The 23284-nt window shown below is 45.7% G+C and overlaps 1 pseudogene; it reads right to left on the bottom strand.

Annotated features, from left to right (window-relative positions):
• The window catches only part of LOC100355454 (5-hydroxytryptamine receptor 5A-like), a 29845-nt pseudogene extending 13474 nt beyond the window's left edge, over positions 1-16371 (bottom strand).
• Positions 16372-23284: the final 6913 nt, after the last annotated feature.

The raw sequence follows: 23284 nt of genomic DNA, 5'->3' as shown, positions 1-23284 counted from the left end.
ACAAAGATGGAGCTCAAGATAGTCTTCGTGTTGGTGACGACCATGGTTTAAGAACTCCACTATGAATGAAAGCCACATAGTCCCACACAAACTCCGGAACTGGGGGGATTTGCCAAGGAGAAACACACGGGATTGCAGAGAGAGATGGACCCCATGTGCAATTTCAAAGGAAAGAATTAGAGAAGGTGCCCTTGCCCAGTGAATTCTTTTCTAAGCTTCTTAACAAGGAACACACCCATCCCAGGAGCAGTCAGAGCAAGTACAGAGTCTGGAGTGGACCTAAGGAGCTCTTTTGACAGGTGGGAAAACACCAGGACAGGGGAGAGGCACTAAACCTTCCCTGCTTTGCCTAAAAACCCCACATTTAAGCAGTAAAACATCAGAGAGTGCTATAGCCTTGCTTGCCCTTAGTTGCTAATGGGTTCTCAGAAGCTGGAGCAGAAACAGCATGATCCAGACTGACTCAGCTCCGGGGACACAGATCCCTCCACACGCTCTGAGGAAGGATGGAGACCTGTGCACTTCAGGATTCTCTCACCAAGAACTCATCCTATGACCTAACCATAGCTGCCAGCCAGCACCTGCAGTCTAGCCCTAGCCTCCTTCCTTGGATTAGCCCTGAACACACTGATGGGAGCAAGGAACGGATTCAAGGAGGAGGTGTATAGAAGAGCGGGGAAACATTATACCTGGGTCAAGCACTGGCATCACTGAACAGAGGTGACCATCAGGCACTGCCATTAATGGATGTGGTTGTTCTGTGTATCTGTAAGCTGGTGATAAGTGAAAGGTATACATATTTTCTAATGTACTCACATTGCATTTTTATGTCTAACTTCTACATCTCCACAAAAAATCACATACTAAGGCAACAACAGCAGGTAGTCCTGGTCCTCAAGGAGCCTCATGTAGGAGAGGAAAGAAGGGACAGTTTCACCAGGAGACCAACACCACGCTGAAGATGAGGGCTGAACCCAACAAATCACGGTGTCCACGTCTTATATGACAATGTGCCATGCTGAAGGTGCTCGCCAGAAGATGACTATCTGGGGTCAGTTTCACACAGCAAAAACCAAAACTCAAAAGAGTTTCAGTTTTGTGCCTTATAATTCATAAGTTCGGGTTTAGCTCTTTTGAAACACAGTTTTAATGTGCATCACAAGTGAACACCCTGCAGCCTATGCATTGGCAAAGAGAGCTTGAGAAGGGAAGGGACGTCTGTTTCAGTTCCATCTCCCTTGGAGTCTCAGCTCAAGTCGTCTACTTCTGCTGCCTCTCAGTCTCACCACCTAGAAAGTGGAGGCAGCTCTGAAAGCATAGTAACCAAGGTGTGTGTCAGTGTCGTGTGTAATTGTCTTCACGCTTTAGAACACCAACGACATCTAAGGTGTTGATGCCCACATACGGGTGGAGTGCCTGGTGACAGCAGCCTCTAGTTCCTGACTCCAGCTTCCTGTGAATACAGACCCAGCGAGCAGGGGGATCTGGAGTGTTGTGCTCAGCCACCCACGTGGGAGATCTGAATCAGTTCCTCTCCCCAGCCACTGTGGGCAGTTGAGGATTGAACCAGTGGATGGGGTCTCTCTCTCTCTCTTTCTCTCTCTCTCTTGCTCTCTCACTGTTTCTGTGATACTCTGCCTTCCAAATTAATTAATTTTGAAATAGAAATTTAAATGCAAAAATTTTGAAATCCACACATGGGTTTTCCATAACACACATTTACCATGAACTTTCTGAAAGGCTCTAGTATTCCGAGTCTTCTAGAATGATCCTGTCAGAATAAGGAAAAGGAACTAGGTCTCAAAGTAACTATGACTTTCCCAAGAAGATATAATTATGTTCCGGAAGATATGGGACAGGAACTCCAACCTCCTTGATCTCACTCTAGTGAGCTCTCATTGGTTCCGAATCCAGTGAAATACACACAAAAACTACAATCCTTCCGTCCTGTGCAACTGTGTATTGTGTGGCAAGATTGATTGGAGCACAGATTGTTAAGACATATCAGGGAGGGGCCGGCGTCGTGGCTCACTTGGTTAATCCTCCACCTGCAGTGCCAGCATCCCATATGGGCACCAGTTCTAGTCCCAGCTGCTCCTCTTCCAGTCCAGCTCTCTGGTGTGGCCCGGGAGTGCAGTGGAGGATGGCCCAAGTGCTTGGGCCCCTGCACCCCATGGGAGACCAGGAGAAAGCACCTGGCTCCTGGCTTCGGATTGGCACAGCGCCGGCTGTGGCGGCCATTTGGGGTGTGAACCAATGGCAGGAAGACCTTTCTCTCTGTCTCTCTCTCTCATTGTCTATAACTCTGTCAAATAAATTAAAAAAATTTAAAAAAGACATATCAGGGGAAACAGGGATGCTGATTAAGATACCTACCAGGAAGAGAAAAGAGTAGCTCCCGGGATGATCCTGGGGGAGGAGCACATCTGACCACTCAAGTTGTATGTGGGCTGCAGTTGCCTGAAGGCTGGGTGAATTCTTGTTTTCTGGCACCTCGAAGGTTCCACCCTGACATAAAATAAAATCAACATTTGGACATGATCACATTGAATTCTGCATACCCATATGTTAGTCTGCAAAATATTCCTTGTACCATTTGTGTTATCATTGAGTTATTTCAGAAGAACACTTTCTGTCCACCATTTTTGGCTTAAAATGATGAGTAAGAGAACATTCTCTCAAAAATGTACCTGGTCCTACCACTCCCACTTGGGAAGAGAAATCATGAGGGGAAATCTCATGAAAGATTATTGTCCAATTTCCTTTTTCTTGTTGTGAAGCCTCAATACTCATCATACGTTGGATGAATTTATTTTCTTTGATAAAAAACAATAAAAACAACATGACTAATTTAATTCACGTGTAATCTTCTACTGAGTTTTTATAGGAACTAATTTTCTAAAACTGTACCAAATTTTTTCTTAAAGAAAATCATGTAGGCCAGCACTGCAGCTCAGTAGGCTAATCCTCTGCCTTGCGGCGCCGGCACACCGGGTTCTAGTCCCGGTCGGGGCACTGGATTCTGTCCCGGTCGCCCCTCTTCCAGGCCAGCTCTCTGCTGTGGCCCGGGAGTGCAGTGGAGGATGGCCCAAGTGCTTGGGCCCTGCACCCCATGGGAGACCAGGAGAAGTACCTGGCTCCTGCCATCAGATCAGCGCGGTGCGCCGGCCGCAGCACACCGGCCGCGGCAGCCATTGGAGGGTGAACCAACGGCAAAGGAAGACCTTTCTCTCTGACTCTCTCTCTCACTGTCCACTGTGCCTTTCAAAAAAAAAAAAAAAAAAAAAAAGAAAAAGAAAGAGAAAATCATGTTTCTTATTGAATTCTCAAATGACTCCAAAGAACCACAATATACAACTGCATGCAATTTCTGCTGCTGGAGAAGCTAGAAAGAGAAGCAAGAGCTTATTTTTCCTCTATTCAAGTAGAATGTGGGCCTGAAAAAGAATGCTCTTTGTACTATCTATGTCCCCATTTGTTGGAGAAGGAAGTGCAAACGTACTCAGGAACACTAAGTGAGCATAGGCCCAACATAATATTGTGTAAAATATGAATTATGTTGAAGGTAATTGTAGGTAGATTTTTAAAAACTACACAGAAATTTAAGTATTTTTACTGATATCTGTGATTCCTGGACTTGAAACTTCTGTAAGTGACAGGCTGGAAACAATTGGTTTCAAGAGCAAGAAAAAACACTCCAATGGAAACCAAGGAAACAAGACTCAAAGTAAATGAAGCCACGTGGGGACTTTTCCACTCTTTCTTGTCATGCTGTAGCATCCAGCTCCTAGGACAATGATCCATGTTTTCCTTGTCACCAAGGAAAACCCTGACACCAAGAGATATTTGCTCTCTTGGGCAACAGATGTGTAGAGTGCATTTAGGTCACAGGTAGTGTGCAGTGAAGGGAGGACCAGGTTGGCATGGGCACAATGACTACAAGTGTAGGTCTTTGTGGAATCCAGTACAATGCTACACTAATAACTTGCAGAGAGATGATGTGTTTCCTTTTCAGACAAATACTAGGAGGGCATAGAAATGGCTTCTTTTGCACATGGAAATCTCCACAAGGCCATCTTGCTCAGGATAAACCAAAGCTGATCTAGAATATAGACTTCACAGGTTTGCACCCTTTAAACTAAACCCCAAAGAATACCTGGGCTCCAAGACTGAGTTATAAGCAAGGGATGATGCTATGGTGACAATCAGGGATTCCTGCCCTGCACCATTTGAGGAGCCCAGAGCCCAGTGTGTGCCGTGGCCCACTCAGCACCATGCCTTTGTGATCTCCGCCTCTGTAAAAGCAATGCACCTACTCATTAGAGATACGCCACAATGCCAGGTACCCTACAGATTACAATACAGCAATGATGACAAAAATCAGAGCAATCCCTGAGAGTAGAAGGGGGCACCAGCCAGACCCCTCGCAGTGGACACACACAGCCTGTACATTCAGAGGCTGGCAAGCCACTGCCATCATTTGATTTGAGAGAGGGTCTAAGGCCTAAATGTTGTTTTAACCAATTTCTAACAAAGGGGAAGGGAACCTGCCTGCCAGCAAGGGAGGTCGTGTCGGCACCACCCAGTCAGGTCTGGGGACCACGCACCTGCTAGGAAGGCTTTGCAGTCAGGCAAGTGACCGTGGGTCCAGGATGGCCATGGAGAAGGCGCCCCTGTCTCTTGGAGACTCACAGCAGGATGCTCCGAGGGGCCTGGCGGGGTCTGGGTTGCGCCTGGGCTGGGCTTGGAGCAGGCTCTGCCCGCAGTGACCCGTGGGAGAGCACCCGCAGTACGCGGTCTCCGGAACCCAGCCGGCGCCCTGGGCTGCGTATCTGGAGCCCAGGAGGACGAATCTGTTGGATCCGACCCCGCAGGCCCCGACAGTCCCCACACAGAGGTCCGCGCAGCGCCAAACGCCTGCAACCGTTCCGCCAGGGCCGACGGCCGGCCCCGCCCACAGCCTTGGGCGATGTCAGTTAACGCTCAAGCTGGGCTCGCGACACGTCACCCGTCACCCGCATTCCCGCCACAGAGCGCATGAGACCCTAGAGCGAGAGCGAGCTCAAGAAGTTCCTCAGCTTGTGCCTCCCTCCTGGAGACCTCGGCCAAGTTTTAACCAACGCAGTCCCTGGCCTGTGTCGGCTCCAGCAGGCTCTGCTCCCCTGGGTCCCTGGCCTGAGATGCCGCCCCGCCTGTCCGCCTCAGATCCACTCCTGCGCGGGTTTGCCCAGACCCCAGGCTCCTCCTCCAGGGTCCTCTGCAGCGCCCCTCCCCCCCGGGGGGGTGCCCCTCCCGCAGGTTCCAGGCTCCTCTCTGGGGTCCTTCACTCTGAGTCCTAGGAGGGCCACCCAGAGCAGGATCCCGCGCAGTCGCCTGGAACTCCCAGGCTGGGACACTGCGGAGCCCTGAGGATCCCTCCTCTCAGATGCAAATTCACAGTTCAGCCCCTGAGCAGGTGGTCAGGCCTAACCAGCAACCATCTGTCATGTCCCCTTCTCTGCTAGAAGAGGGTTGAGTCCCAGGAGCGGCCCAGGAAGCAATGGCAGATGAGCAGGAGGGTCATGTAGAGAGGGAAGGGTGAGAGGAGGAGGAAGGCGCCTGGCTCCCAGGCATTAAGCATCAACATGGACCCTGGAGGGTCACTTCCTCCCAGTGCAAGCCTGGGCCTCCAGAGGGAAGTCTCCACCCCCACCTCTGCACACAGTGAGAAGCTCCAGGGCCTCTGCTGAGCCTCTGGTTGGAAGGTTGTGCCTTCCCCACTGTCCTGTCCCTGTCCCAGGGTTCTGCCTCCTGTGCAGCCTGGCCCACACTCAGCAGTGCATCCTGAACCAGTGCCAGGCTGCCCCTGCTGACCCCAGAGAAGTCAGCCAAAGACACATTGGGTGGTGAACATGGACCCAGCTCTCCAGACCTGCAGACGTCAGCGCAGGGGTGCAGGAGGGCAGCCTTCAGCTGTTCCTTCCCAGAGCTGTCCTCTGGGTACCAGGGCTGCTGCGCTGCTGACGACTGTGTCCCTGGGGCTGAGACCACAGGGAGTCCCCCCACCCCCCCGCCCTGAACTGCCCTGCATTGCTATTGAGAGAGATGTAGACTCTACAGGGAAAAACACCAAGTGTTCACAGAACACCAAGGTCCTGCAGGGCAAACTGAGACCTTGGAGGATAAAGCAGATTACAAGGGAGCCTGCACTGCCTCTCCACCTGCCCTTTCTCCCACCTGCAGCAGACTGCAGACTCCGTCCCTAACCATGCACACCATGAAGGTCCCACCTGAGCTCCCATCGCTGACTTTCCAGAACTATCTGCCTCCTCAGGTCTTGTCTGTGCCTCTTGCCCTACTCCACGTGTTGGTAAGGGTAAGAGCACAACACTCTAACTCCTAAGTCTCCTCTTCTGCCTGTCCCTGCTGACCTCCTCCTCCCTTAGGGCCAGTCCCCCTCACTGTGGGGGCTCTGCCTTCAAAGCTACTTCCCTGTAATACAGGGTCAAGAAGACAGAACAATGGGAAAATAACTGATGAACTTCAAACTCCTTCAGATACTTTTTGGTGAGGATTAATGGTAACTTCATCATCCTGTGATGAATCAGATTTCATGTATTTCATAGGTGTGATTATAAGAAGATAGATAACCATATTTATTTCCCTCCCTGCATCCCTCCCTGAACCTCTCTCCTTCTATCCTTTTTTTTTTTAATTTTTGCAAAAACATGATGGGGTTCTTGACATTGAAACAAAAGGACAGAAGTTACTACATGAAAATATAAGTCCATGGTAAAGATAAGACTGTGAGTCAATTCAGAATATTCCAAAACTGCAATGTTGGAGCCAAAATTATTTTTAACATTAGAAAAATTACAAGATAAAATATTAAAAAGGCATACTTGCAATAATTAAATATAAATAGTTATACAATTACAAAATATGGTAGGAGGAGAAGTCAAAATGTGAGTTTTTGCATGCAGTTGGCATTTAAGTTGTTAAGAATTAAAAGTAGACCATTATAACCATTAAATGTTTTATGTTTGTTTCATTGCAATTAGGAATAAAACAAACCTGAAGTAGATAAAGAGAAAGGAATCAGAGTATATTCCTACAAAAAAAAAAAAAAAAAACTTCACTAAATCACAAGGAAGGTATCTGGCAAGAAAGGAAGAAACAGTAAAGTAGTTGCAAAAAACAAGAGTCAATTAACAATAAGAAAAATGTTCTTATCTATCAACACCGGACTGTGCCTCACTCCCCCCACCCCTGTTCCGGCTCCCGGGCTCCCGTCAGACCTTTGCCCCCCCTGCCGGTCTAAGATTCATTTTCAATTATCTTTATATACAGAAGATCAATTCAGTATATATTAAGTAAAGATTTCATCAGTTTGCACCCACACAGAAACACAAAGTGTAAAATACTGTTTCAGTACTAGTTATAGCATTACTTCATATTGGACAACACACTAAGGACAGATCCCACATGAGAAGTAAGTACACAGTGACTCCCGTTGTTGACTTAACAATTTGACACTCTTGTTTATGGTGTCAGTAATCTCCCTAGGCTCTAGTCATGAGTTGCCAAGGCTATGGAAGCCTTTTGAGTTCACTGACTTCTATCTTATTCTGACAGGGTCATAGTCAAAGTGGAAGTTCTCTCCTCCCTTCAGAGAAAGGTACCTCCTTCTTTGATGGCCCCATTGTTTCCACTGAGATCTCACTCGAAGAGATCTTCCATTTAGGTCTTCCTTTTTTTTTTTTTTTCCCAGGGTGTCTTGGCTTTCCATGCCTAAAATACTCTCATGGGCTCTTCAGCCATATCCGAATGCCTTAAGGGCTGATTCTGAGGCCAGAGTGCTATTTAGGACATCTGCCATTCTATGAGTTTAAAAATTATTTATTTATTTTAGTTGAAAGGCAGAGTTACAGAGATAGAGGGAGACATACACACACACACACAGTGTGGGGTGGGGTGGAGAAAGGAGAGAGAGATCATCCATCCATTGATTCAGCAATCAATGGCTACAACAGCCAAAGCTGAGTCTATCAGAAGCCAGGAGACAGGAGCTTCTTCTGGGTCTCCCAAGTGGGTGCACAAGTCCAAGAACTTTGACCAGCTTTCACTGCTTTCTCAGGTACATTAGCAGGGAGATGGATAGAAAGTGGCACATCTGGAATCAGAACTGGCATATGGGATACCAGCACTGCAGGCGGTGGCTTTACCCACTACACAAAAGTGCTGACCCAACGATCCATGAAAGAAAGAAATAATATTCTGTGCTTCATTGAAAGCAACTTTCTGCTGTATTTTAAATATCAAGAGTTTGCAGACTGCAACACCAGCATCCCATATGGGTCCCAGTTCAAGTCTCAGCTGCTCCACTTCTGCTCCATTTCCCTGCTAATGCACCTGGGAAAGCAGTGGAAGGTGGCTCCAGTCCTTGGTTTCCTGCACCTATGTGGGAGACCAGGATGAAACTCCTAGTTCCTGGCTTTGGTCTGTCTCCACACTGGCCATTGTGGCCACTTGGAAAGCAAACCAGTGGAGAGAAGATCTCTCTGTTTCTCCTCTGTTGTAACTCTGACCTTCAAAAAATTAAATCTTCAAAAAGCATTATCATATACTGTGCACAGTATATCTGAAGTACACACATTGCTCAATGAAAAGAAATGGTACATAGCAAGCTCCCATGTCTATTCCACTATACATACACATCTATGTGAGAAAACACATATTTAATGCATATTCGTACTCTTATGCATTGAGAGACAGAGAGGGAGAGAAGTAATAATGGAAAATTTTAACAATTGTTTCTTAAAAGGTTTATGATTTTAATATTGCATTACTAAATAGGATTATATTACATTTATAAAACATTAACATTTTCACTGCAAATTATTTAAAATTGGTTTCAGGAAAAAAGAATTGTGTTTTTATAGCAATAATGTTCATTCACTGGTACATGATCTATCTTCTATGTCTCATGAAAAATGGACTTCCTTTCTTGTTGTCTCCCTCAATCTCTCTCCATATCTCTACCAGTATCCAACACCCAAATTCACACACAATGCATGTCTCATTTCATGATGAGCATATTTCTTACTAAATAAATACACTTATTTAATTTTAATGAGTTCTTTTCTAATTTAACATTAGCAACAATATAAATTAATAATTTCTCAACAAATGAATTCTTTTAGGCATAGTTATTTAAGGAACTATAAAGGCAGTCATTAATTTTCTATGGTATTTTGTAATCTCATTGGGAAAATGGGTTTTATTTGAAAAAATATGTCTATCAAGGCGACATCTTGAAGAGTAAAGTATAATGTGGCTGAATGAGAAATGTTAGAAACAGATTTGAACTCTGAAGGAAATTCAAGTTTCAATTAAAATAGAAAGAGAGGATACACAAAACAAGGGACAAGTGGAAGCAAACAAATTTCAAGATGCAATGTGTTTGTAGACCATGTGGTATTTATTAGAATAAATAACAGTTTTTACTTTCTGCAGTGGAGTTTTCAGAAATTAAGTAAGATTTGTAAAAGAGTGGTGGTGGTGTAGTTAAGATTGTCCCTTTAGGCTGGCGCTGTGGCTCAATAGGCTAATCCTCTGCCTGCAATGCCGGCACCCCAGGTTCTAGTCCTGGTCGGGGTGCCGGATTCCGTCCTGGTTGCTCCTCTTCCAGTGCAGCTCTCTGCTATGGCCCAGGAGTGCAGTGGAGGATGGCCCAAGTGCTTGGGCCCTGTACCCGCATGGGAGACCAGGAGAAGCACCTGGTTCCTGGCTTCGGTTCAGCGCAGTGCGCCGGCCGCAGTGGCCATTGTGGGGTGAACCAATGAAAAAGGAAGACCTTTCTCTCTGTCTCTCTCACTGTCCACTCTGTCAAAAAAAAAAAAAAAAAGATTGTCCCTTTATTTCAAAGTAATTCCTATGCCAACATTTATAATCTGGAAAGTTTTATCATGAAAAAGTAAAATTTAGAATTATTTAGGATTTGTGAGATACTCAGTTTACCTGATGCTGATTTTTGTTCAAGAAGAATAAAATAAACCCTCAATGAATTCACACTGAATTTGTAATTCATAAGAAACTTTACTTGTCAAAATATAATTTATATAAAAATTGATGAGTAATCATCACAGTTTTCATTAATTTTAATTTGGTTACAGGGTAGATCGTCCTGATCATTTGCTCATTTTAGAGCTAATCATATCTTTTTATCTGTGATGCTGATTTTTGTAGAACATGATGTATTTGAAATTCCAGACAGCCCAACTCAACGTAGTATAAATAGACAAAATTACCTTTCTAGTTCTCCTCTTTCTTCACTAACCTCAGCCCTTCTATTTGACATTATTTTTCCCCATATAAGTGGCCCAGTTCTTTTCTTTTGAATAAAGCAAAAGGTATAAGAATTTGAGTCTATTATATAATATGTTGGATCCCCAGAATTTTTCCTTTTAAAAGAACCTAAAACCTGAAACCAACAACAACAACAAATTTAAAACAAGGAAACTTAAAAGTTTGCCCCAATTCCAGATGTATAAAGGCCTTTTTATAGGCACAAGCAGCTTATTGTTTGCTCATGACACTTAAGCTAATTTTATGGACTACAAAGACAAGATACGTTGTTAGAAAAAAGTCAAACATAATTTTTTAATGAAAATATACAATCATTTTATTATTTTGTGAGAGAAATCTCTTCTTGTGTATGTATAATAATGTATATTTTTATGTCAACTATACTATTATGTAGTAAAACCTTACTATTAACTGTTCTCTAGCGTGTTCAATTACCTTTCTTTGGTAATAAACTTAATTTCAGTCTATAGCTAAAAACAGATGTTAGTAGCAGCCATTAACTTTTACCTTCTCCTGAGTTACACAGGAGATACAATTAGTTAACTTGCTTATTGTCCATCATTGACCTGGGGGCTATCATTTCAGGTAATTTCAAAGAATATTTGGGTAAATTCCTTCAGAGAACACATCAAAAACACTAACCACGTGACTTCAACAAAAATGAGGTCAAAAGACAATAACAGCAGTAGTTTTCATGGTGTAGTTCAAACAGAAATGGGGAAATCTGCTGCACAATATTCCCTGAAGGATCCAGATTGATCTGGATGTTTCTTGAGTGATGAATCTGGATTAATCTTAAGAGACCAGTTCCCATCTCAATGTCTGACATAAGTTAGGGCTTCAGAATGTATTTGAATAAAATTCATCAGACAAAGAAACAGGAAGGAAATATTATGGTTTCCCTAGGTGACACAGCTAGTGTTAGATCTGTATTTAGAGGCCAGCGCTGTGGCTCACTAGGCTAATCCTCCGCCTTGCGGCGCCGGCACACCGGGTTCTAGTTCTGGTCAGGGCGCCGGATTCTGTCCCGGTTGCCCCTCTTCCAGGCCAGCTCTCTGCTGTGGCCCAGGAGGGCAGTGGAGGATGGCCCAGGTGCTTGGGTCCTGCACCCCATGAGAGACCAGGAAAAGTACCTGGCTCCTGCCATTGGATCAGCGAGGTGCGTCGGCCGCAGCACGCCGGCCGCGGTGGCCATTGGAGGGTGAACCAATGGCAAAAAAAGGAAGACCTTTCTCTCTGTCTCTCTCTCTCACTGTCCACTCTTCCTGTCAAAAAATAAAAAAATAAAAAAAGAACTGTATTTAGAAACTTTGACACCCACTTCCATGGAGAAATCAAGAAGACTGGTTTGTAATTAACTCTTCAGCAAAACATAGGGCAGAGGCAACCCTGGTGTTATATGCAGAACCCTAGATCATGTGGCAGCCTCGCAAAGCCATAGGATTCATTTTGAAAGTGATCCGGCAGGAGCAGGCATTGTGGCACAGCAGGTTAAGGGGCCACATGGGACCCCCACATCCCATGCCGGAGGCCGGAGTGCCAGAGACTGAGTCATGCACCTGTTCATGGAAAACAGTAGGTGATGTCCCTGGTACCCATGTGGGAGTCCTGGACGGAGTTCCTGGCTCCTGGCTTTGGCATTTCCCAGCCCTAGCTGTTGCAGACACTGGGGAGTGAACCTGAGGCTAGAAGGTCTCGCCTCTCGGCCGGCGCCGCTGCTCACTAGGCTAATCCTCCGCCTTGCGGCGCTGGCACACCGGGTTCTAGTTCTGGTTGGGGTGCCGGATTCTGTCCCAGTTGCCCCTCTTCCAGGCCAGCTCTCTGCTGTGGCCAGGGAGTACAGTGGAGGATGGCCCAAGTGCTTGGGCCCTGCACCCCCTGGGAGACCAGGAGAAGTACCTGGCTCCTGCCATCGGATCAGCGCGGTGCGCCAGCTGCGGCGGCCATTGGAGGGTGAACCAACGGCAAAGGAAGACCTTTCTGTCTGTCTCTCTCTCTCACTGTCCACTCTGCCTGTCAAAAAAATATTAAAAAAAAAAAAGGTCTCTCCTCTCTCCCTCCCTTCCACCCCTCCAAATAAATAAGTAAATAAAACATTTTTTTTTTGACAGGCAGAGTTAGACAGTGAGAGAGAGAGAGAAAGAGAGAAAAGTCTTCCTTCCATTGGTTCATCCCCCAAATGGCTGCTATGACCAGCATGCTGCACCAATCCAAAGCCAGGAGCCAGGCACTTATCCTGGTCTCCCGTGGGGTGCAGGGCCCAAGTACTTGGGCCATCCTCCACTGCACTCCTGGGGAACAGCAGAGAGCTGGACTGGAAGAGGGGCAACCAGGACAGAATCCAGCACCCTGAATGGGACTAGAACCCGGTGTGCCAGCACCACAGGCGGAGGATTAGCCTAGTGAGCCAGGGCACCAGCCAAATAAAACATTTTAAAAACACAAGACAGGGATCTTTCAGTGAGAAAAAAAGAAATCAGTATATATACTACACCCAAATAAACATTTTATAATTCCATTTTCCACAAATGTCTAGAAGTAGTGTGTGTGTATGGAGATGGAGAGAGGGAGAAACAAAGACAGGGAGAAAGGAAGTGAGTGGGAGAGAGAGAGGGAGAGAGAGAGGGAGAGAGAGAAGATGAAAGCGTAAAGATGTCCTAATACTTTGCTTCTGCTGTCACCAATATGGTGAAATGAGAGAGCCCTTCCTCTTTTGACAATAAGCCCAGAGGATATTTATAACTGATTTCCCTCTTTCAAGCTTTGTTTGGTTTTGAGTATTAGTCATGTTTTCCTGGACAAGCATCCTGGCAGAAGAGGATTCCTGTAAGGAGGGCCCTTGAAGGAGGCCAGCTGCCTTGTCCCTGACCTGGCTCACACACATGAAACAGAGCTCCAGGAATGGAGGGGAGGGACTCCACCATTATTATCTATCTTTACTTCTTGTTTATTTTAGCAAGAACAGAGTTCTCCAAATTCAGTATGACTAACACTTTGGTCTTAACAATTCTTTTTATGGGGCACTGGCCTATGCATTGTACAGTTCTGGCCTCTGCACATTAGATATCATTAGCACCCTTTGTCCAAGTTTTTTATAATCAGAAACATCACCAGATATTCCAAAAGTTCTCAGGGTTAGGGGCAATATCATTCTTGGTTGAATACCATTGTTCTATATAAAAGGACAGGTAGCTCCTTACACCTTTTTCCTTATCTCTGCTAGAAACTGTCCCCCCTCCTTCCCCTAGCTACACCTCTGGTCTCTCTAAGCCTGATTGACCTGGTATAGCCAGAATTAGAAAATGCAATATTATTGCAAAGCTCACAATGGATGCCTGCTTCCATCACTACAGCAAAGTCTTCGTGGGCAACAATGATGTCTTTATCGTACTTTTACCCCTGCACCAAGCCCACAGGATGCACTCAGCGCTTCATTGAATGTAGATTATTGTTCCAGAGCCAATAACAAAGTACGGCTTGTGCAGGTTCCTGATCAAACTTAAATATGTGACTAAGTTTCACGGACTCATCCCTGGCACTGAGTGTGTGGGAGCAGAATTGGAACGGCCTTCACATCCAGTAGACTCAGCTCTCTATAGTTTCACAGAGTCAGCTCATGCAGAGTTAATAAGAAGCAGGGAGGTGGAAGTGTGGAGAAGATGAGCCCTCATTGTAACTGTAGTGGCTGTTATCTATTAAATGACACTTGAAGAGAGCTAGGGAAACGTCTACCCTGGATTTTTAATTTCCTCCTGTAGCTTTTTCTGGGGTGGTTTTCAGTCACACAGGCAGCCTAAGTGCGGTGTGTGTGTGGTGGGGGATCGAATTAAAACCCAGAAAGTAGCTCCACAAAGCAATGGAAGCAGGTAACAAAGGCAAGCTCTGACACTACTATAAACAACATCTTTACTCTTAGATCAGGATGCTGCAAAATGGCAGTAACCTGGGAGATGGCATATTTTTGCAAAATCAGTTAGTAGAACTTGCAAAGAAGAACATGGACTGGAATAAACACTAATCTGCTGTGCTTGATGTGTGGCAATCTTCCTGTCAGCCAGGCTCCCATCACTCCCTTTCCTCTGTGGACATTCCTACTTTAAGTGCAGGAAGCTTCATATTTTTCAGTGTACAAACCCCAGTGTACCCCCAGCCACCAGCTTCTCCAGATGTTCCAAAGGGTGTTACAGACCCATGGAATTCTGGAGCCAGATCGGACCCTGTAGAGGTATGTAGCCCAAATGCCTCATTTTATGTATAAGGAAATAATCCACTGGAGATGAATGGCACTATTATCTCTGTGATTCACAACTGTCAGAGCGAAGTCTCTCCTCCCTGCCAATCAAAAAGTTCCACCTTCTACAAACGCGGTGTGTGTGTGTGTGTGTGTGTGTGTGTGTTTGCGCGTGCGTGCGCCGGGGGTACAGTCTGTACAAATGCAAGTAGAGTATTTTAAGGATCACTATAGCACCCACCTCCACAGCTTCAGATACAGGCTAGACGCTGTTGGTCTTCCTGGAGCCCACGCGGAACTTGGTAGCCTTGTAGATCTTCCAGTAGAGGAACAGCACCACACAGAGAGGCAGGTAGAAGGCGCCCACCGTGGAGAACACGGTGTAGGAGGGCTCGCGACTGACCTGACACTCCTCGCTGCCCTCAGAGTACGTCTCCCCCCAGCCGAAAAACAGCGGGGCCAGCGAAATGACAGCGGACAGCGGACAGCGGACAGCGTCCAGGTGAGCGTGATCATCACGTTGGAGACGCGCTGGCGAGAGCGGAGCGTGTACTCCAGGTGGCGGGTGATGGACCACTAGCGGTCCAGGGCGATGGCCGTCACGTTCCAGATGCTGGCGGTGTAGCACAGCACGTCGCACGCGATCCACAGCTGGCACAGCCGCCGGCGCAGCTGCCAGCGACGCCCAGACAGCTCATGCACCAGGCTGAGAGGCATGACCAGCTCGGCCACCAGCACGTCCGAGACGGCCGTGGACGCCACCAGGTTGTGTGGCACGCGGTGGAAGGTGCGGACACGCAGGATGGTCGCCAGCACCAGCAGGTTCCACGCGAACTTAGCCGCCACCAGAAAGCCCAGCAAGGTCAGAACAAACACACCAAAGACAGAGCAGGTGTGGGCTGGGGCGCAGCAGGTCTTCTGTGCCAAGGCTGCCGTTGGTCTCCAGAGGAGAGGAAGTCAAGCGGGAAAAGGAAGTTAAGTTCACAGGTAAATCCGTCTCTGGATTAGGAGCCGGCTCGGGGTGTGTGCAGAAGGGACATTCAGGAGGACTTAAGATGAAAGCAGCGCCCAGAGCCAATCCAGATGTTTGCACCCTCGGGCCAGCGGCGGGGTTTCTAGGAAGCGCCTGCGAATTTGTCTTCAGCCTCCCCCCGGTGAGCGAACCTGGGAGACGGTGTGGTGGAGAGGAGGGCGCTCCCTGGGCTGTAAGCCGCGTTAAAGTCAGAGCCCTCGGAGGCTAGGAAAACAGAGGCGAGGAGCTGGACTCGCGGCCAGGACCAGCCCAGGCTGTCACCTGTCTCAGGACTCCTCACCTGGAGGAGACAGCCGTCTGATCGCTCCCATGTCCGCCCCAGCAGGGCAGAGCAGCCCCGCAGCTTGTGAGTGCCAGAAGGGCTGGTGCGTCAGAGCAGTAGCTCCCGCAGCGTTGCTTCCCTACCTGCCCCTACCCAGGCGGCCGCCTGCAGCCTCAGCGCGGTGCTGGGAAGCCAAGCGTTCTGGTACCCGCCTTTCGCTTTGTGCAGTCCAACCTCCCCACTCCGTCTGGGGCCGCGGATCAGAGCAAACGTCGGCGCGCCCACTCAGACTGCTTTATCCAGCACTACGTAACGAGGTTAGCTGATGAGGTCTCCTCTCCCCGCCTCCCGGTTCTGGGAGCGCGCGTTTTGGCGCTGTCCCGGGTGCTGCTCTTGCCTCTTACCTCTGGGCCCGCAGCGCACCGTCCCTGTGCGTGGCGCAATCTTTGGTTCTGTGGGGCCTCTCCCCTCCCGAGGGCGCCGTTTGGTGCTGTCCATGGTTCTTCCACGATTTGCATGAAATGGCCCCCTACGGGGAACAAGTTAACCAATGAATTTTCCTTGAAATAGCCTTTTAGCCACCTCCCACATTCGTCTCTCTAGGGGTGGTCAGGAGCGCTTGCGCGGTCCAGGTAGGTGCTTGTCTTCTTGTGGACTTCTTTGGAGAGGTTTTTTGTGATTGCTTCCTTCTTACACAACACTGAGATGCTTCTCTTAAGGGGTTGTTTTCCTTAAAAGAGAAAAGGCAAGACAGCAGCTACGGCTGCTCCCAGAGAAGGCTGAATATTGCGGCAGAACATTAATCTATTTCCTTGGAATTATAAAGGCGAGAAGTCTCTTCAGCAGGCTCTACTAAATTTGCTTCTCATGAAGGGAAAAGTTGGATATAAGTCGTTAGAAAGCTCCATCTCAGTGAGAACAGGAGGGAGCATCAACCACTCCCCCATATGTGTATACTTATACAACACCTATCCACAGCAGTGATTAAGTATCTAAAGCTCCTACCCAGATGTTGGGATTTAAAATACTTCATGGAGAGAAAGCAAGATAAAGGAACTTGGGACAAAGAAAAGATATAAGAGGGAAAGTAAGATGGCAAGAAGCATTTTTGTTGAAGTGCATACACAATAAATGTCATGAAATCCCACATATTTACAAGTAAGTCTGGTCAGAAGTCATATAGCCACAGAAAATAAGAAACATTCTTTTGTTTTTTAAAGATTTATTTCATATATTTGAAAGACAGAGAGAGGTAGAGACAGAGAGAGAGGTCTTCCGTCTGCTGATCACTCCCCAGATGGCTGCAATGGCCCAAGCTGTGCCGATTCGAAGCCAGAAGCCCAGAGCTTCCTCCGGGTCTCCCACTTGGATGCAGGACCCCAAGGACTTGGGCCATCTTCTACTGCTTTCCCAGGCCATAACAGAGAGCTGGATCAGAAGAGGAGCAGCCAGGACTAGAACCAGCACCCATATGGGATGCCGACGCTTGCAGCCAGAGCTTTAACCTGCTGCACCACAGTGCTGGCCCAAAAACATCCATTCTTAAAAGATTCGGTTTCTAACAGAGAATGCTCTGAGAACTTTATATGTATAGGCATAAACATAAGAAAGAACAAAATCACAGAAAATTGTCTTCTGAGTCAACTAGTAATTTAGTACTTAATTTAGGCAACTTAATTAAAGATATCTGAACAGAAGCATTGTAATATATAAATTAAGTTTATTTCTGGTAATCTCAGAGTGATGCTATATGTTTCTATTTATTTGAATGACTGAATTTTTTTTTTTTTTTAAAGATTTATTTCTTTGAAAGACGGAGTTACACAGGGAGAGAAGGAGAGGCAGGGAGAGAGAGGTCTTCCATTCACTGGTTCACTTCTCAGTTGGTTGCAATGGCCAGAGCTATGCCAATCTGAAGCAGGAGATTCTTCCAGGTCATCCATGTGGGTGCAGGGGCCCAAGGATTTGGATCATCTTCTACTGCTTTCCAAGGCCATAGCAGAGAGCTGGATCAGAAGTGGACTGACATGGATGTTCAGGAACCCGAAGTGCCAGTGTGGTCTCTCTAAAGGAGAAATAGCTATTAGGGGCCAGCTGATGAATGGAGGCCTGGGCTAAATCCAGCTCATGGTGAATGTATTGGGTCAGTGGTCCCACACTGTATACTTCTCCAGTGCTCAAGGATGTAATTGGGATGATTCAGAACCCCACATTGGATATTGTTATTGTGATATGGAATGAACACAGCATTCAGTACCAAGCTTGCCATTGCAGATATGGCTACCGACTCCTTTTCCACACCTGTCATAAAGGAGAATCAAAGCAATTTGAACTAACTTAGGACTGACAGTGGCAAGCATTGATGTTCTTGCTCTACAACTGTGTAAACTTTCCCTCTCTTTGTTATAATATAGTCTGAAGAACCCTGTATCATGTAAAAGATCAAAGATCAATGGTTTTCAGTGTGGTCCATGAGTCCCTTGGAATCTCCCAGGCCCTTTCAGCAGGTCTGCAAGGTCAAAACTATTTTCACAATGATATTGAGATATTGTTTGCTTGCCTCATTGTGCTGACCCTCATTGGTGATGATGAATAAACCTGTGAGTGCCTAGCACAGATCATTGCAGTGATAGGAAACAGTGATATCAATCATTGCCATTCTTCACTTCTGTGCAAACACAGGGGAAAACAGGGAGAAAACTGCCAGTTTCACTCATTAATGTCCTTAATGTGGCACTGCCTGGTCTTGTGGTTAAGATACCAGAATCCCTTATTGGAGTGCCTAGGTTTGAGTACCAGTTCTGCTCCCAATTCCAGCTTTGTGTTAATGCACACCTTGGGAGGCAGCAGTTAATAGCTCAAGTACTTGGATCCCTGCCACCCATGTGGGAGACTGGATTACGTTTCAGGATCCTGACTTTGCCCTGGCACAGCCCAGACTGTTGCAGGTATTTGGAGAGTGAATTAACAGAGAAGAGATATCTGTCTGTCTCTAACTCTGTATCCCTTTCTCTGTCTCTCTGCCATTCAAATCAAACAAAATAAATAAATAAACAAAAATTTTAAAAGAATGTCTTTAATGAAACAATAAAGTTATTGATTATATTAAATCTTAACATTTGCATGTACATTTTTAATATTCCGTGTATCAAATTAGAAAGTAAAGTATGCATACAGTACCCATTGAGAGAAGGTGCCTATTTTAAGGAAAACCGCTTGTGAAATAGCAGAGGTAGAAATTAAAATCTTTTTAGGAGTCAGTGTTGTGGGACAGCAGGTTTAGCCACTGCCTGTGACACCTCCATCCTACATGAGTCCTGGCTGCCGACTTCTGATCCAGCTCTCTGCTAAGGCACCTGAGAAATCAGCAGAAGATGGCTGAAGCATTTTGGCCCTGCCACCCATGTTAGAAGCCTGGATGGAGTTTCAGGCTTCAGGCTTTGGCTGGGGCCCAGAACATTGTGGCCATCTTGGAAGTGAGCCAGCAGGTGAAGATTCTCTCTCTCTCTCTTCTCACACTCAGTCTCACCTTGCAAGTGTGTCCATCCTTTCTATAAATCCACCATTCAACTGAAAATAAAATAAACCTTAAAAAAGGAAATGAAGGGTTGGCATTGTGGATAGCACATTAAGCTACCACCTGTGATGCCGGCATCCCATAGGTGCCAGTTTGGGTCCTGGCTGCTCCACTTTCAATCCAGCTCTCTGCTGATGCACCTGGGAAAGCAATGGAGAATTATCCAAATACTTGGGTTCCTGCCACCCATGCGGGAGACCAGGATAAAATTCCTGGCTCATGGCTTCTGCCTGGCCACTTGGAGAGTGAACTAGCAGACGGAACATCTGTATGTCTTTCCCTCTTTCTCTGTAACTCTGCCTGTCAAATAAATAAATAAATAAATCCTTTTAAAAGTAGGAAAATAAAATCATTTTTATTTGAAAGGATTATCAACAGGTCATTATTTGGTCTTAGGTATTTGGCAAACATTTTCTAAACAATCCATTTCTAAAAAAATGAAGTGAGCCTTTACTTCAAGGAAAACACTTGACAGAATTGGAGCTCTCAAGGGCTGGCATTGTGGCACAGCAGGTTAAGCCACCACTTGGGATACCCACATCCAATATTGGAGTGCTGGTTTGAATCCCATATACTCTACTTCTGAACTAGCTCCCTGAAAATGCACATGGGAAACAACAGATGATAGTTAAAGTGCTTCCATCCTTGTCACCTGTGTGGGAGACCCAGAAGGAGCTCCTGGCTCCTGGCTTCCACCAAGGTAGTCATTTGGGGAGTGAACCAGTATGTAGAAAATCAGCGGAAAAACTCCTATCTACCATTGTGAAGTTGACATCTCCCCAGTACTTACCTTTCCAATAAGATGGAATATTCCAATATTCAAATATTCCAATATTCAAAACTGATGTTTTATATTGCAGTACATGAGATTCCTCAACAGCTGGGTAATCTGGATAATTCAGGGATCTAATGTTATTCAAATGGCCAGGACATATTGCTCCAAAATTGTAAGTGGGAAAAGGCCTAAGACCAATGAGTTACAGCCTAGCAGGTACAAAAAGTTCATGGTAGGATTTCAGATTTCACATTATAGCAAAGCTTTAAGAAACTGTCACTAACTGAATTTTAATACGACATCACAGAAAAATATCCCTAATTATCTGAAAAGAATATTAAAATACTCCTTTACTTTCCAGCTATCTCTGTGTGAGGATGGATTTTCCTCACAAACTTAAGCCAAAATAATATATCACAACAGATGGAATGTAGACACAGATATGGGATTCTAGTTGTCTTGAAGAGATGTGAATAAACTGCTAAATAATGCCACTTGCATTTTCTTGTTTTGGAAAATATAGTTGTTTTTCATAAAGAAGTATTATTTATATAAATTTGTAATGGGTTTATTGTTTTATTTTAATGAATTAATACTACACAAATACATTTAAGTTTTCTCCATTTAAATTTATATTCTAGTAAATATAAATAGATGTAACTCATGCAAAGAAAGCTCTGTAGGGGTGCTCAATAAATTTTAAAGAATATAAAAGGGTCCAGAGACCAAAATGTTTGAGAATTCCTGTTCTACGCATTCATCATAACTGCATGTTGGTCCACTATGTTGATGTTGAATTTTAGTAGAACTGGACAAGTGAGAAGAAAAGTTGCAAATGTATTAGAATCTTTGATTAAAAATACAAAGGTACTTAAAAAATCATGGAAGATATAATTTTTTAAAATCTTGTATTGAGTGAATATAATTTTCATAGGCTCAACTTTGGGAATATAGTGGTTCCGCCCCCCAAACCCACCTTCCCACCCCCACTTCCATTCCACTTCCTACTCCCTCTCCCATCTCATTCTTCTTTAGATTCATTCTTTATTAACTTTATGTACAGCAGACTAACTCTATACTAAGTAAAGATTTCAACAGTTTGCACACATACCCACACACAATGTAAAAAGTAATGTTTGGGAACAAGTTTTGCAGTTAATTCTCATTGTACAACTCATTAAGGACAGAGGTCCTACATGTGGAGTAAGTGCACAGTGACTCCTGTTGTTAATTTAACAATTAATACTCTTATTTATGACCTCAGTGATCACCCGAAGCTCTTGCCATGAGCTGCCAAGGCTACGGAAGCCTTTTGTGACCACAAACTCTGTCAGTATTTAGATAGGACCATAAGGAAAGTGGAAGTTCTCTCCTCCCTTCAGAGAAAAGTGCATCCTTTGATGGCCCCTTAAAAGATGTAATTGAAAGAAGTGTGCCTAGGGCTGACATTGTGGCATTATGGGTTAAGCCTCCCCTGTGACACTGCCATCCCATATGGACACCAGTTTGATTCCTAGCTGCCCTACTTCTGATCCAGCTCCCTGATAACATGCCTGGGAAAGCAGTGAAAAATGGCCTAAGAATTTGGGCCCCTGAACTCACGTGAGAGACTTGGATGAGGCTCCTGGTTTCAGCCTGGCCCACCCCTGGCCATTGCAACCATTTGGGAAATGAACCAGCAGATTGAAACTCTTTCTCTCTCTCTCTTTCTCTCTCTCTCTCTCTCTCTCTCTCTCTCTCTCTCTCTCTCTCATTTCTCTCTGTAACTCTGCCTTTAAAGTAAATAAATAAATCTTTTTAAAATGATAGTGTACATTTTTCATGCATGTGCTTTTAGGGGTAAAAAAAAAACTTCTGAGGATTCAGACATCCATTATATCTTTGAAGATATTAGGGGCCAGTAGACTGTGACATGACAGGACATTCCTTTCAATATAAAGGAAAATATATTGCATCAGAGATTCCTACCACTAATAAGGAAGCCCAGTGCTCTCTGGGCACTCTGGACGCTAGAAGCAGCACATACCATACCTGGGGATATTGCTCTGATTCCCATTGTAGGTGACATGAAAGATGGTAGCTTTGTTAGATAAGAGCCAGAACAGGCTCCATCAGCAGGTCTGGTTGTGGTGACGGCAACCCTGCCAACCTTATGGTACTAGAAGAGGCTCCATGTGGATTTTATGATAAACATCAATAAAAGAGTCACAGGATAGACATCTAAGGGTTCTGGAACAAAGACACACCATCGGCAGTAGAAAACACTGTCCCTGTTGAAAAGCAGTTTGGTGTACACCAGGACTCCAGCAGAGGAACAGCAACTAAACAAGAGACAATAAGTGACAATGCAGCAAATGTAGCCATCAGATTACTGCAGACCTATCATCAAGATCGGGTGGGCCCAGCAGTGAAGTGACATAAAACAGAAGTGTACATAGCAGAGCCAAAGTGTACAAGAAAGTTCCACCAGCAGGTAGGCTAGACCACCCTGTCATTAACCACTGCCACCTGAGCACCTGCCCCTCAGCTCAGAGCTATGGCTGCATGACGAGCCCATGCAGCAGGAGGGAAGCTGGGAGTGGTCCACATAAAGGACAGTCTGGTGTGTTGGTCAGGTCAAAAAGAAGATTGATGGTCCCACTCTAGAATAACCTTGGGAGACTGGTCAGGGGAGATTCTCCCAGTGGGCATAGCTTTAGGTGGTGCCAGTGATCATACATTTAGTGTGGAAAGAGAAGTGGCCTGATGAAAGAATATATACATATAGAGACTCATGAACAGTGATAACAGCCTGGAAGGTGGAAGATTTGGAAGGAGGAGATCTGTGAAAGAGGCAGATGGAAGAACAAAAGGGTAGAAGCACAAAGTATGAGCATCTTTTTCTCACTCTTAACACACTCCAGAGAACATTCACCACAGAACAGAGCCCTAAAGGTAGAAGGGCTGAGCCCACTGAGACAGCCAGCCCTGTTGCTGGCCACCTGAGTGTAGCACGGAGGAGCTATGGTGGAAGGGATGAAAGCTATACATAGGTGAACCAGCATGAGCTCCCTCTCAGC

The sequence above is a fragment of the Oryctolagus cuniculus genome, chromosome 10 (assembly GCF_964237555.1).
Source record: "Oryctolagus cuniculus chromosome 10, mOryCun1.1, whole genome shotgun sequence".
Taxonomy (NCBI): domain Eukaryota; kingdom Metazoa; phylum Chordata; class Mammalia; order Lagomorpha; family Leporidae; genus Oryctolagus; species Oryctolagus cuniculus.
The sequence above is the reverse complement of the archived record's forward strand: the minus strand, read 5'-3'. Positions and strand labels throughout refer to the sequence as shown.